Source organism: Octopus bimaculoides, chromosome 13 (assembly GCF_046866305.1).
Source record: "Octopus bimaculoides isolate indiv1 chromosome 13, ASM4686630v1, whole genome shotgun sequence".
Lineage (NCBI taxonomy): Eukaryota > Metazoa > Mollusca > Cephalopoda > Octopoda > Octopodidae > Octopus > Octopus bimaculoides.
The window spans coordinates 61,000,577-61,014,105 of NC_142940.1; positions in this window are offsets into that span (position 1 = coordinate 61,000,577).

The following is a 13,529-nucleotide window of genomic DNA, read 5'->3' on the forward strand; positions in this document are numbered from 1 at the left end:
ATTCAGAAAGGATGAAAAGCAATGTCGACCTCGGCAGAATTTGAACTCAGAACGTAAAGACAGCGAAACCGTTAAGCATTTCTGCCAGCTCGCCGCCTTATAACACAATTAAATACTGCGACATTTATGGTTTCTTCCGGTTCTAACAATACCTCTCCACGCCCCCCATTCCTGCTTTTTCTGTCAATCATTTCTAACCTAGACTCAGGTCCACGGATCAAATCGGATAATTTGACCCAAGTACTTGACTGCTACTTTACTTAATAGACTCCGGAAGGATATAACACAACCCTGACGTCCGTAAGGTTTGAACTCAGTATGTAAAGAGCGGGAACAAATACTTAACGATATTTTGAGCGGCCTCTAACGATTCTACCCGTTCAATCCACAAACGGATGTGATATATTCTTCAAGAAAAAATACAAACAAACAAATAAAGAGCTGATACAACTTGAGTTAAGTATTTTTTTCTCCTGCTTTTATTTCAGTTGTTATTTGTTGCGGTTTTTGTTTCCTCAACGACAGCAGGCATATGAGCGACGACCGTCACAATATCGATCAATCGATTATCACTTTGGCTCTATTAAATCTTTTCCACTGATTTACACCGCCACCACCACCACCATCCTCGTCGATTATTCTCTTTTCTTCTCCCCTTCCCCTACTTAACTTTGTTTTCTCTCCCCCACCCCGCTTCTTTCTTTGTCTTTACCTTCTCTATTTCTTCCTTTCCTCCTCTCTCTCTCTCTCTTCCTCTCTTCTTATTACGATAAATTCTTTTCACAGCCATTTTGTTGTATAGACCAACCTCTAGACAGCTGTAAACCTGCTACAACGAGTAATCATTAATTCCACACATACAAACACACAAATTAGAATCGAATATATATATACAAACGCATATATATATATATATATATATATATATATATATATATATATATAAACACACACACATTTGTTTTTCTATCATAGCTTGCTGAGATGACTTGGTGAGTTTTTGTAATTGTTTCTCAACCATAAAGCAATATTATTATTATTATTATTATTATTATTATTATTATTACTTATTTTTAATAACAAAAATTGAACAATAATGTAGAACAACTATTTGTCTTCGAGTTTTGAGTGCTGTGGTCAGGACACAATCATAAGATTGTTTTTTTTTGTGAGGGTTTTTTTTCCGTCGAACTGGGAGAGAGCTGGCTTATATTTTCATTAGTATCATTTTTTTTTTCCTTTTTACTGTTTGTTTTGTATATTTTCTTTTGTATTTTTCCTTTTTAAAATCACACATCCTAAATGCCCTGATTCGTATATCTAAATACATATGAATTATATATCTGAATTGAATGAATTCTACATCTAGAAGCACTAATGAATTATACAGCATTGTACAGTGAATGAATAACGATTGTCTGTATTATGAATTACATGCATTTTGATGTGGTTATTGCACCTGATGAGCTCGCAACGCAACGAAACATCACGTGATGTTTTATCTAAAATTGGGGTCAGCAACAGATGGACTGCAACCAACAAGTAAGCCAATGAGATGCTCCCTATAAGGCTCTGAACGGTCCTTTAAAGAAACTTGAGTTTAATGTATCTGAAGACTATTGGCAAGACGGTCTCTTTCGGGTAGATTTTTAGGCCCGGTTTGTTTAATTTTAGCTTAAACATAGCCAGTGGTGAAAATTGAAATAATAGGCGCAGTTGTGGCTGTGTGGTAATACGTTTGCTTCCCAACCATATGGTTACGGGTTCTGTCCCAATGTGTGGCACCTTGGGCAGGCCGAACAAAGCCTTGTGAGTGGGTTTGGTAGACGGAAACTAAAGAAGCCTGTCGTGCATATATATATATATATATACATATATACATGTGTTTGTGTGTGTGTGTGTGTGTGTGCGTGTGCGCGTGCGTGTGTGTGTGTGCGCGCGCGACTCTGTTTATCTCCCACCACATATAGATAGATAAACGAATGGATATATATATGTGTGTGTGTGTGTGTGTGTGTGTGTAGAGTAGTAGGTGCGTGTGTGTGTGCATTTGTTTATGAACCACATGGTTCCGGGTTCAGTTCCACTGCGTGACACCTTGGCCAAGTGTCTTCCATTATAGCCTCGGACTGACCAAAGCTATGTGAGTAGATTTGGTAGACGGAAACTGAAAGAAGCCCGTCGTATATCTGTGTGTGTGTGTGTGTGTGTGTGTGTGTGTGTGTGTGTGTGTGTGCTTGTCCTCCACTACTACTTGACGACCGATGTTAGTATGTATACGTCCCCGTCACTTAGTGGTTCGGCAAAAAAATCACCAAAAAGAGAGTACTGGGATTGAGCCATTCGGCTAAAAAATTTTCAGGGCTGTGCCCTAGCATGGCCGTATAGTCTTATGACAGAAACTAGAAAAAGATAAACGAAATAAAAGATGCGCCACAGGTTTCTGATCAAAACATTAGCTTTCACTTCTTCGTCATGATGTATTTCACGTTTTACCGACACTGGCCTTCACAAGTTTCTTTGGATTCTACTGTTTCATTAAATAACTCAACTTTTTTCGGTTTATCTGAATGACATAAAACAGAATTCACTTAGTGTTTTACGGTCGAGTGGGTTTTGTTGTAGGAAGGGCATCTCGCTTTGAAAACAATTGTTCCGACAAATAAATGAAACAAAATAAGCCAGAACAAAAATTACTCCACCCATGCAGGACAGTGGAACAGAAACTACTTACACACATAAACACACACACACACACACACACACACATACACCAAATACACACAAACCATCTCTACTCATGGAATCGATCGATCGATCCTCGGTAGACAGGTCGATTTGCTTCGTCGTGCCCAGAGCATTTAACCAACCAAACACAAGTATTGTCTTCAAAACGACTTTATCAAATATTTATAAAGAAGGAATAAATGAACTCGTGGAGTGGAATATATTCTTTTCACAGATCAAAAGATTTCTCTCTTTCTCTTTCTCTCTCTCTCTCTCTCTCTCTCTTTCTCTCTCTCTCTCTTTCTCTCTCTCTCTCATGTGTGTGTGCGCGCATGAGAGTATTACATATAGTAAAGGCATGAACGTCACGAGGTCTTATTTACCTAAAACACAAATACATAACTTAGCACCTCTTGCCGTGAGGTAGGTTCATCTGGGACTCTCGACAGGAAGAGGTCGAGTTTTGATTTGGGCCCGTATGAAATGATGTGCTCTGCCCAGTCGATCCGATTATTTTACGATCGTGAGCCAGAGTCTCTGACCGCTAGACCACGTGGTTCACTCACCAATACATTTACGCACGCTTGTGTGTGCTTGTATATATAATACGTAAGCGCTGTATTGCCGTATAGTTAAAAGTTCGATTCATACGAGGGTCTATCCAGCTGTATGACATCATGAGTAAGTGCCATTTTCTATATCCTCGAGTCGACCAAGTCGTGTGTTGAAGAAAACTGTAGAGAAACTTGCGTTGTAGATTTGCTCGATTCATTTCGAACTTATGAAAGACTCTTTCTATTGATCGAATCAAGTTCCAAAACCCCTCAAGACTGTCGAGCAGCATTTTACTGAAGCGGGCAAAAGAAGTTAAAATTTGGGGGGAGGTGGGGGGGGGGGGGCAATCGATTAGATCGACGCCAGTATACGTTGCTTAACTTCGGTGATCGGACGAGAACCGGTGCTCTCAGCGCGATATGGCCGTAAGCAAAGTGAATATAGCATCGTGCTGCAGTTTCTCGTTTCTGGTACGCTCGAAGATAACTGCCTTGAGATGACGCAGCATATTTTGTTTTTAAAATGGTTTCTTTATTATTTTCGTCCAAGGTAGATAACCGTGCTTCACTTTTTATACGTAAGAGATTAACTTTTTCTCAACAACAACAACAACAACAAAAAGGCAGAATTTTGTATTCATTTATTTATTTTATTTATTTATTTTATTAATTTATTAATCTCTGCACCAACTTTTTAAAATAAAAAAAAATGAATGAATGCATAATTAATTTCATTTTATTATTTTTTTTCCTTTGTCTCATCACAACAACGGTGTGGAAGTGGGGGTGGGGCGGAGAGAAAATAAATAACGATGGAGACCTGTTTGACATAAAGGTTTACTGTTGTAAGGGTTTCAGAGTGAAGCCTGCAAACAAACAAACAAAATTTCATTGTATTTTGTTTTTAAGTGTCTGTGTGTGTATGGATGCGATGTTGATGGTAGGGGAAGTTGTGGTGACGTTGCTGGTAATACCGACCTGTAATTTTTATAATTTCCTCCTAGTAGTAAATATTACTTAAAAATTTTAAAGAAAACATAAATAATTATGAAAAAAATAATGCTATAGTATGGTTACAGTAGCAATGAAAACATTGCTGGCGGCGGTGGAGATGGCGGCGCTGGTGGCGCTGTTATTCCCCCTTATTTTTGTTGAATCTTTTATACACCCTTCCACGAAAAAAGTTCCAGTTCCCATCACTTCCTCACTCTCTGATGATGGACAAAAGTTTGAAACGTAAGATCTTTCGCTCCTCTCAACAACTGAATTTATCAAACTTCATGAAACTTCCAATAATTACTAGTAGTGGCTGTAGCAGGGTTTGTCATCCCAATCAATATATTACGTTTTACACACACACACACAAAGCACGAAAGGAAGGTTAAATAAAATAGAACTATATATGTAGCAAATATTGTATTAAAATAGTAATTAATAGCGGTGGTGGTGTTGGAACAGTTGTAGAATATTATTTTCATGATTAAACAACCTCCATTCCAAGCATCTTCAAAATTTTTCCACAGCAGGTTGAAGAATAGCAACAGAAATAATTAGTTGATGATGATGATGATGATGATGATTGTTAAAGAAATTAACTTTAACGAGTGGCTAAAATTCCATATTTTGCGGCTTTCCATTTCAGATGGCATAAACCTCACAGTTCCATTGCATGAGACGCTAGTACTACTGGTACTACAACAGACTTTTCGTTAGGAAAAGCATGATCCCTATTTAGGGAAGTGTGAAACTGATAAACTGCTATTTAGCCTGTTACTAGCACCTCTTCCTGTTCCACCAGAAGAAATCTTGAATTGGTGGTAAACATTTTTTTTTTTTAATGATTACTATTCTTTTTAATACGTCTACACCATTTAATGATTTAGACGATATTGGCTTTGATGCATTTAGTTTTCTCTCTGAACATTCTGAGAATAAATCCCCCTGGAGCTACTTTTTCTGGGCTTAATAAACACGAGTGCCGGAGTCCACATGGTCAACTGTTCCCTTCCTGAAAATATGTAACTTCAAGCCTATGCTAGAAATCAATAATCAATGACCCCTTCATCCGACGCCTCTATAGCAATAATAATAATAATAATAATTATTATTATTATTATTATTATTATTGTTATTATTCTGGGGCCGATAAAATAAGTTCCAGTTGAGCACTGGGATGGATGTAATCGACGAGGCCCTCTCCTCCAAAATTTCAGGCCTTGTACCTACAGTAGAAAGAATTGTTGCTGTTGTTGTTCTGGTTGCTTTTATTGTTGTTAAGGTGGTGTATTTCAAAAACTATAGAATACTGGACAACATGATTTGCCATATTTAAGTCCCGAATTCAAATGTTTTGGTTATTGACTTTGCTTTTCATTATTGCCGGGTCAGTAAAATAAATGCCAGTCATGTGTAGCAATGAACCAATATTAAAAACAATTCTAATAATCAACAGAACTCGTATATACATCAGGATTCAGTTATATTCAATAGAATTAATTAAGATGAGCAGAGGGCAGTGGTAGTGCTGGATCAGGAAACTTTAGATAATGACCTCCCATGTTCTAATTCTATCATGGTTCGCTTTGCCTTTCACTTTGTTAAGTCGACAAAAAATAGGTACCAGAATTTATTTGCTGCCAATTCAGAAATTCTCATCATTGACTTTGCCTTTCATCACTTAGGGATCGATAGAACCGTTGTATCAGTCAAAAACAGTGGTCCGTTTCTCCCTCTCTTCAGCAGATACTCAGACTTGTGCCTATATCAGAAATTATTATTATTATGAATGTTGTTGAAGTGTGCTGAAGTTTTCGGGATTTTCTCGAAAAACTAGATATTTATTTAAAGGATTTTTGTTTTCATTTTATAAACAAGTGGACTTCTAGAATACATTTTAATATAATTCGACCTTCTTTGAAAACGGGAAGAGGTGCTAGTAACATTTTTCAAACCCTGAACACATTATTTTAAGAAAAGTGAATATGTTTAACATGCAAATACAGAAAACATTTACACTTCAACAAATGAAAAAGATAACGAAAATTTTAATAACGTTAATAACGGTATCAATAATTTTGCTAACGTTGATAATCACAGTAAGGTCTCAATATAGGTCGACCTCCTGAAGAAGAAAAAAGAAGACAGATGTGTTACAAAGGACATTGCTTCCTTTCCTACAAAATAAGACGAAAAGAACGACAAGAGGGAAATGTAGCGTACCCCTACTTTTCCAAAAATGAAGTTTTCATATACCTATAAAGGAAAAACGGGAAGAAATCCTGGCCGAGGCGTATTCCATTGACCAAAGTTAATCCAATGGAAACATCTGCCCGGTCTTTAAGAATGTTGTGAGACAGCAAGCAGTATCGGTATTTCACACACTTAACCATACTTCAGTATATAGGGAAATGGTTAGTCATCAGCTTTGCAGTAGAGTCAGTGTAAGTTGTGAGTTCGGGGGGTAACACGAAATAATAAGCTGGTGAGTGAGTCATTACTGACAAACAAGTTTTAATTATCCTCCTCCTCCTCTTTCTCCGAAGACCATGAAGTTGTTCAAATGTAAGGGTAGAAAGGAAAGCCGTTAGAATGGTGGTTCGAGATAGCAAGGCTAGTTGCAGTATGTGTGGTATTAAAGATTGACGTGAATGTCTTCCGTTGCAGTGGAGCAAGGAAAGCATAAGAAAAAGAGAGGGAACACAGAAACATCGATGAGAGTAGACTGAAGAAATCACTAGTTGTGAAGCACCATCATTTACAACTCCGAGAATGTAAGAAAAAAAAAACCCTCGTTGCTACTGCTAGGAACAGTGAATCAGAAAACTGAGGCACCCCGTCATCTCATTGTCTTCCAATGATGAGGAAGAAAATGAAGATTTGAGAAGAGTTGTAATCTGTCTGGGACAGTAAGAAATAAAACCAGGCCGTGACAAGTGCTACAAGAAGAGAAAGATAACTCCCTGGGAAATGATGGGACCTGTTTTTTTTTTTTTTTCAAAGATCCAGTGAAGAGTTGAGGAATCACCTAAGCCGTTTGAAGGAGGATGGAGGAGGGGAATATGAGATGAATATGAGGTCAGATTTTGTAGAACATTGACATAAACACTTACTGCTGGCGAGAATTCAGTCGGAAACACATCTAAATCTACCCAGATGGCATGGCTGGATTCAAGCCTTGTCCAACACAGAATGTTCATGGATATTTTCAGGAGTTCTAGCTTCCTACTTGAATCATAGTGGGGGGGTGGGGGCTAAAGCCAAGCCAGATGACGGTTTCTCACCTGCACGGGAATAGATTCCTTTCATTTGTTATCATTTCTGTTTTATATGTTTTCATTTTGCTTTTTTATTCATCTATTTCTGTTTTGTCCAGATTTTTAATGTCTTTAGACACTGTGTAATAAATTTGTACCTCACGGTTAATTTTTATATAAGTGTGTACTCACTATATATCTTGTACCCACCTTTCTTTGTAACATGTTCCACTGTTGAATGGGCCCCCGTGGCAAATATACTATTATTATTATCATTATTATTATTATTATAACCCATGGTGAGCGGGCACATTCGCAACAGTGTTGGAAGAAAGGCTTTGCCGTATTTCTTCAGCCTCTTTCCGAATTCAAATCTCGCCGAGGTCAACGTTAACTTTCATCTTTTCGGAGTTCAGTAAAATAAATTGCCCATCAAGTCCTGGGGTCGGTGGTATTGACTCCCATTTTCTCTCAAAGTTTTGTCTAAATTAGAAACCACCACTTACCAGAAAATAATTTCAACTGGTTAAACAGGAACAGCTGGAGCAATTATTGCCAGACACAAGAAAATGCTTGTAAAAGGCGGAAAACTTTCAAAACATGAGGCAGAACTAATACCACAACCTGTCTCTGACATTTTACTATTTTAAACACACGCAAACACACACACACACACACACACGTACATGCATACACACACACACATGCATGTAGAAAATGCATAATCACAAACGACATACGTAATAGAAATACACTGATATTTCTTAGAGAGGTAACACAGATATTTGAATGGAAGGAAAGAAAATGGGAGTTGTGGTGTTCATGCCGCTTCCAAATACTTTGAGTATAAGTGAAAAAAACTCAAAATATTACTGTATTTCAATATCTTACAACATTAATAATAATCTTTCTACTGAAGGCACAAGGCCTAAAATTCGTGGGCAGGGGTCAAGTCGATTACGTCGACCCCAGTGTTTCATTTGTACTTAATTTATCGATCCTGAAGGGTGAAAAGCAAAGTCGACCTCGGCGGAATTTGAACTTAGAACGTAGCATTTCGTCCAGTGTGCTAACGATTCTGCCAGCTTGCAGCTTTAACATTAATAATAATAATAATAATAATAATAATAATAATAATAATAATAATAATAATAATAATAATAATAATAATAATAATAATAATAATAATAATAATAATAATAATAATAATAATAATAATAATAATAATAATAATAATAATAATAATAATAATAATAATAATAATAATAATAATAATAATAATAATAATAATAATAATAATAATAATAATAATAATAATAATAATAATAATAATAATAATCCTCCTCCTTTCTACTAAAGACAAAAGGCCTGGATTTTATGGGGAGGGGGACAGTCAATCACATTGACCCCAGTGTTTCACTGGTGCTTAATTCATCGACCCCAAAAAAGTGAAAGGCGACCTCAGCGGAATTTGAACTCAGAACATAGCTACAAGCGAAATACCGCTAAGTATTTCACCGCCTTAACATTAATAATAATAATAATAATTCTTATATAGGCACAAAGCACGAAACGTTTTGTGGAGAAATGGTTAGTCGATTACATCAACTCTGACCAGAACTTGAGTGATTTTTTATCGACCATGAAAGGATGAAACGCAAAGTTGACCTTGCTGAGAGTCGAACTCAGAAGGTAAATAATAATTGCTTTTAACAGATCCAAAAGACCATCAATTTAAAAAAAAATGAAAAACAAAGCCGGTCTCGGTAGGATTTGAACGCAGAGCGTAAAAACTGAAAATACTTCGAAGTACTTTGTCGGTTGCATTTATGCCCTTGATAAAATTTTTTTTTTTTCCTAATAATAGTGGCAATGTTGTTTAAATTATGTTGGAAGAAAATTACTAACGATAAAATAAAGGAAAACATCGGTCGTGAAATGGCATTGATGATGCAAACCGTGCTGGTACTAGCTACAGAGAGGAGGCTTTAAGGTAAGTTTTTTGTTTGTAGACTTAAAAATCCTTAACCCATTAAGTCCCAGAGTACTTAAATTTCTGAACTTTAAAATTTTTACAGATGATTGAAAATAGGTTAAAATGAAAAAAAAAAAATTATTAAAACTCCTTTACTTCAAGTAGAAATGGAAATACTCGGTGTCCTATAAATAGAACACTGAGACAATGTGATATAGCTTATTTAATGCTCTCATTTACTGTCTTAAATTATTAAAATAGGAGGAACAATATTGAACTAACTAAACTGCTATATTGAGCACGTTGAACGAATATGCAGAAGATTGTTGGTTTAAGATTTTCTTGGTATTTAAATGGGTCAAGCTATAAGAAAAAGCATGAATGATGGGCATTACACATTTATTTGTGCATCGTAGACTTACAGCTGTTTCTGATATGCGTTCAGGATTCCGTTTACTTAATCGGTCGACTGATCGATTGAAAACGGCGAACGACCTTTACAAATACTATTATCTTCGGAGTCCGCATAGCAAATGCCAAAATAATATTAAAGGTATGAAAAGAGGAGCGAAGATCGTATAATCCGTCATCTCTGACCCCTATTCCTGAGAGGGTTGTCGAGATGTTTAATCACCTAGACAAGTATTTGGTACTTATGTGTGCCCATGAACTGTTTTCAAGTCTCTGAAACGGAGCTAGGAACGGTCTGGGAATCTACAAACGTTACAAAGAATATTTAAGCAACAGCTTATATAAAAACTTTCTCTAATATATTTTGCATTGCACCACCTGCTTCCCATTCAAATTCTATTGTCTCAGAGAATCAGACATGAATGATATGATAGTTTTAATACAAGATACAAAATGATGTTTGGTTTTTTTTGTTTGTTTTATTTAGATAGTTTGGTTGCTATCATTATTTAGCTCCAGGTTAGTATTGCTTGACCAGACGAGGATCAAAAGCCTTCTAGCCTTGACCATTTTGCCTTTATATTGGGCATACAGGTTTAACTTCAGACTACACTGTCCTACATCTTTTTTAGCAAAAAAGAAAATTTATTTGAGAGAGAATGGATCTTATTTCTAACAGATCAAGTGAGCACGTAGGGAGTTCCTTAGTCGACCCACTTGGTGCTCGAGTCGGGGTGCTTGTTTTGTAAGAATTTTCCTGCTGTATTTAGCTGTGCTTGGAATATGGAAATATGTAATCGCAACACTTTTGGGAAGAGATTAAGGACTTCATTTAAGGAGGCGATTTCAGTTTTTGTGTTAACACTTTTTCGATGGAAAACATGTATAGCCTTCCCCGAAATGTTAGTGTAGGATTTAGGATTTGTTTTAGCTTGGTAAATGATACTGAGGTCAGCCCTGAGACTGTTAACCCCTTTAGCATTTAAACCGGCCACATCCAGCCAAAATATTCTACCCGTTTTACCTTCAAACTGGTCAGATCTGGTCTTTTACACCTCCCCTACAGTGTCATTTTAAAAATAAGCAATCGCATCATCAAAATCTCAAAGCTATGAAATAATGACTGATTAATTCAAAATTACATGAATACTCAAGCATTGCATTTGACAGAGCAATCTGAACGCTAATGGGTTGAGGGTTTTGCATATCAAATGACTCAGGATCAAGATGTGTGCAGGAAATATGTCGTATTTACAGACCCAGCCAACCCAGAAAGATTAATGAGAGTACAAAAAAATAAAAAGGATGTTGATATGAAGGAAGATGACAACGGATATGATGGTGAGGGTGATAAAAGCAACAACAATGATGATGATGATGGTGGTGGTGGTGATGATGATGATGATGATGGTTGTGGTGATGATCATAATAATGTTGAACTAACTTCTTGAATTCTTAAATAATGTTTATAATGACTGTTGTTAACGTTAATGTTTCTACTTTTAATGCTTAGATGATGGTGGAGATGAATGTGCTGGTTATAGTGGTGGTGGTACTATTAATGGTGGCAGTGGTAGTTGTGACGATAGTTTTAATGCTCTGGTGGTAGTAATAGTAGCTATACTGATGGTGGTTATTTGTGGTGATGGTTGGATGAGGCTAATGGTAGCGGTCATGGTAGAACCGGTGGTGCTGCTGCTGCAGGTAATTCTAGTAGGAGTGGTAGTGAGGGTGTTGATGATGATGCTGTTGATGTTAATAGTGAAGAGGATAGTGTTGCTGTTGAAGCAGTTTCGTTGATGGTGGTGGTAGTAGTAGTGGTGATATACTATTGTTATTGATGATGATGTTGACATTTTGATGTTTGTTGGTTGTATTGATTTTGTTGTTGTTTATTGATGTGTTGCTGATGTTGTGATGATGATAATGATGATGCTGCGCTGTTGATAATGGTGCCTTGACGTCATATTGCTGATGTGTTGATGCTGTGTGAAGATTATGTTGGTGGTGTTGTTGAAGTTGTTGTTGTTGTGTAGATGGTGAGTTGATGGCAGTGTGATAAGATGACCTATGACAACAAGTAACCTGTATTGTCCATAGTAATAATAGTTAAACTAGATCACAGATTCGCTGAGAGCATTTTCAATAGGAGATTAATGTGACTCCCCCATAAAATTCTTATGGGTGAGCTGTACACATTAGTGACCCAATAAAAGTATTATGTGATCCTGTACATTAATTAAATCAACTGAAACAAAAATGACAGACTACATACAAATATAGACAACAAAATTAAGAAACACTTAAAAAACTGGTGTTTCTAATAACACTTGAAAAAGGGGTGTTGATTAACATTGTAGCCCTCTAAAATGTAGTGTCTAATAGACTAAAACTCAGCATCTAACAACACTTTAAAAGATGGCATTAAATAGTGTTCTTATCCGTCTAAAATGGAGTGTCTAAAATAATAAAATCCTACATAAAACATCCTTTTAAAATGGTGCATGGAACAACATGGTACAATACAGAAGCAGCATGAATACAGTAATGGTGCCACTCCAAAGTAGAGTGTCAATGCTGCATCACAGTAAACAGGAATGTCAAATTATGTGACATTTTGATTGGGTGCCAATTAATACAATAATATGATCAAAAACAGAATAACAGATAACACCGTAAATCTCTAAAATGAAGGATCAAACACCATTGTAACTCTCTTAAAATGAAGTACCAGATAGTGCTAAAACGTGTAAAACAAAATTAACAGCAATGCAGAACTCTAAAGCCTTTTGCTAAAATAGTCTTATAAGCGTCTTGTGAAATAGTAGCAGACAACATTGTGAAGCACTGCATGTTATAGTGCGTAACAATATTCTTGTAGATTGTAATTCATAGAACGGTAACGGAATGTGCATGCTGAGAGCATCTTGGAAGAGACACGATCGTGCAAGACAGATGTTATTTTAGGTGGTGTAGCCAGGGACAGCAAATTCACAGAAGAGCTAATTAGAATATTGCTCATTATGTTAAGATGGAGTATACAGACGTGTGTATTAAGATTTATGGAATACTTATTAATATTGCAACACTGTACAATTGAAGCTCTAATAACATTAATATCTTAAATGGAGTGTATACTGACATTCGTTAACACTTTTAATGGAGTGCCTACACTATACAACTAGATATCTCACAACATCAATAAATATATATATATCGAAACAGTTTGATTCAGACTCCTAGGTACCCCAATGTCCGAAGACTACCCACACACTTGAAACTCAGAGTACCAAGGATACTGAATCAAACTGTTTTGACCTACACATGTAACTCCCAATAAATGTGCTGAGTGCCCTTCGTTCATTTTGTCTACTCACTCATATATATATATATATATATATACATATATATATATATATATATATATATCAAATGTCAAACAAGCATTTGATTGACAGCAGCTTCAAAGTCTCAGCCAGTTAAGCCATCATTAGATTGTAATGCATTGAAGTTGATCTAGGCTTCATACAGTCTTCCTTCAATAAGCGTGATATATATATATATATATATATATATATATATGTAAACACAACAACACTTTATATGTAT